Source organism: Benincasa hispida, chromosome 7, assembly GCF_009727055.1.
Source record: "Benincasa hispida cultivar B227 chromosome 7, ASM972705v1, whole genome shotgun sequence".
Lineage (NCBI taxonomy): Eukaryota > Viridiplantae > Streptophyta > Magnoliopsida > Cucurbitales > Cucurbitaceae > Benincasa > Benincasa hispida.
The window spans coordinates 5,335,642-5,338,821 of NC_052355.1; the positions used below are offsets into that span (position 1 = coordinate 5,335,642).

At 29.8% G+C, this 3,180-nt stretch overlaps 1 non-coding gene across 1 annotated transcript; it reads left to right on the forward strand.

Annotated features, from left to right (window-relative positions):
* The first annotated feature begins 654 nt into the window (after nt 1-654).
* On the forward strand, nt 655-741 carry LOC120082279. Its single transcript, XR_005483114.1, has one exon. It is a non-coding gene; the product is annotated as a small nucleolar RNA snoR114 (small nucleolar RNA).
* The last annotated feature ends 2,439 nt before the right edge of the window (nt 742-3,180 follow it).

Genomic DNA, 3,180 nt, shown 5'->3' on the forward strand with positions numbered 1-3,180 from the left:
GAGAGAGACTGTGGGATGTGTTGACACACGTCCTACTCCCACTTACTATAAACACTCTCTCCATTCACCTTGATATTGACCTATACAAACACCATCCGTAGGGGGACACAGGCAAAAGTGCCTCGAGGTCGAGTATAGATCTCACGGCGTGAACTTTTAGGGAGAAATGAGAAAAGGTGAAATGAAGTATCATATACCCAATTTTCCTCCCACTGAGTGTTTTACCTAGCGTTATTTAACTTAGAAAAATCTGGCTACTGATTTTAACTAAGTGATTGTTTAAATTTTTCCAAAAGTAACACTTACTTTGGATAGATAAACAACTTTGATTAATGTTTATTAAATAATTTAATAAACCTTAATCAACCATTTTATGCTTGTAGCAAATCTATCTAATTCACCTTTCCATGTAAGTTCCCAGGTAGAGGTGTTACGTTTTCGTCAACTTAAATATTCCAGTCAAGACAAAACTAGTCTTAGACATAAGGTCCCTTATAAATACATTTTGTACAAATTTAATCTTTTAATTAAGACAAATTTAATCCTATTAAACTGATTAAAAGATTAAACTTAATTTCTAATCTCATTATGAATAGTATCCTGCCACGGTATAGACCCAGGTTCGATTCCCGGCTGGTGCACTTTCCATTTGTCCTGCTGTGAGGATATCTGTGTTGTAGTGATCGTGGGTCGATCACAACCATCGGATCTTTCTGACGAGATCATGGCACTTCTAAGCTTGACAATTTTTTTTAATTCTCTTTAAAAAATAGTTTGTGAATTTATGAAATATTTGATAATATGACCTATTTGTGTCCAATTTTATTATTCAACTAAAATTTGTGAATGTTAAAAAATCTTAAATGGGTCTTATTATTCGTAAAATTAAATATTGAGGATTCTTTTTCAAATTTTTATTTATCATTTTTCACCCTAAATCTTCAATTTTATAAAATCAATCTATATATGGTAAACTTTGCTTCATGTAGGTTTCACTAAATTCATAACAAATTTTAATCAAAAGTAAAATAAAAATAATTCAAAATATACTAATTTCAACAAGTTAAGTTTTGCACAAAATTAAGTCTAGTTAGTATACAAGAATTATTACACCTTACTAAGTTAAAAGTAAAATTGATATGTTCTAATGAAAAAAGAATGACATACACCTGCAACGAGATCTTGTACAACAAACATCAAGTCACAAGTCGTAATGAGGAATTGTATTAAAATGGCAAAATTAGTTAATTTATTTACAAATAAAAGCAAATAAGTTGTAAATAATGCAAATATGACCATTTAATTTTTCTTGTGTATGAATGGGAAGGGCTAGGAGAACTTATGAGACCCTTCTATTTCTCCATTTATGTTGAGCTACTGCGCTTATAGAAACACTTCCAAATGTGTTTCAAATGGATGAAATATTCTATTGGCTAAGTGAATTTTCTTAAATGACAAAAAAAAATTCATGAATCCTCTATTTTTATTGTTCTTGGATCGATTAAAAAAGTATCATTGTAAGTGAAGTCCATTAGTGATAGACTTCTATCATTGAAATTTATTAGTGATAGACTTTTATCATAAAAGCATGTGATATACTATAATGCACTCAACTTTTTGGGAACTCTAACTAGAGCCATTACTACAGTTTTAAAACTAAAACTAGTTGACCATTCAAATTTAAGCTGAACATTTTATAAACAAATAAAGCTGTTAAAAACAATTTAATGAAAAAGTCTAGATGAATCTTTAGTTCGGGATTCCTAAAAACTTTAATTAAAAAGAAACATTTAAACTTAAAACAACTAAAATTAGTATTTTTCATAAACTTTCAAAACATCGTGAAGAAATGATACGGTGAACAAACATCCTAATCAAGCATCTCTAGTATGTTCTTGCCTATGTCTGAAGAACATTTTAAGAAATAAATTAGTGTTTAAAATTCCTAATAAATAACCCCATTGTTGGGGTCAGGATATGAACTGAATGTTATGAAACTGATGGGGCCTAAATTGAACGTAGTTGGTCATTTGGATGAACGATTTAACCCAACCAAATGTAGGTGAGATGTACACCCCTCATACAGGAGCAACTTTGGTTGAATATTTTATGTACACAAAACAATACATTTCAATCATTTATGATGATCCCTCCAAACAAGCACAAGCTTATGGACAAAAGTTCCTTCTTTTACGAAGATCGTCGGGCCACAAAGTTTATCTGAAAGGGAATTAATTTAATTGAAGAGTTTAATTAATTAATCTCATATCATTGGAACTTCAATCTATAGGTCCATAAGGTCCCCTTGTTAGCTCAATAATGATTAATGATACTCAAATTAATTTTGTTTTAGTTTGAATTATTCAAATTATTTAAAGGGAATTAATTGTATATGATATAATCAATATAATGTATGTGATACATTATAATATAATTTTAATGAGAGAAATAAATATTTGAATATGTTTCCAATATTAATTATATGAATGTGATTCATATAAAAACTATAGTTTAAAATTAATATGTGTATGATTCATATTAATACTATAAGTTATATGAGAGAATTATAAACTATAGGTTGTATTTTATATGTGATATAATATAAACTAAAGGTTATATGTTATACGTGATATAACATATGATTTGATATTGATATTAAATTAGTTAATATATATTAAACATTCAATTTTTTGAAATTTGAAAATTAACTCCTAAGGGAAGCTGATTTCAATTAAGGTAGGGAGTTATTGATATCTCTCTGAACCCTCTCTCATATACGTGAAAGATAGAGAAGGGAATTCATAAGTTGAAAATGAAATTGGTTTAATGGATCCCACCCAATCTTCTTCTCCTCTTCATTGCTCTCAAAGAAAAACTCTCTCCCTTCCTTAGACAAAAATTAATCCACAGAAGCTCACAACTCTCTGTGATTCTCTCCTTGAGAATAACAAGGAAGACATTGTGGAGGTGTCCTCATTATGGTGTTCGAGTTTCTATTGTGTTGCTATATTCGTGGTGTTGAGATTAGGAGAAGTAATGTATCAGTTCGTGATCCATTACCAGAGAGGAAATGCGAAGAACTAGTTCTCCAAGGGTTAGTTTCGATTTCCCTTTCTTCTCTATTTTGTAGTAGAAGCATGCTTAGGTTTATTTTTGTTTATACTGTTTCCGTTGCCTTTT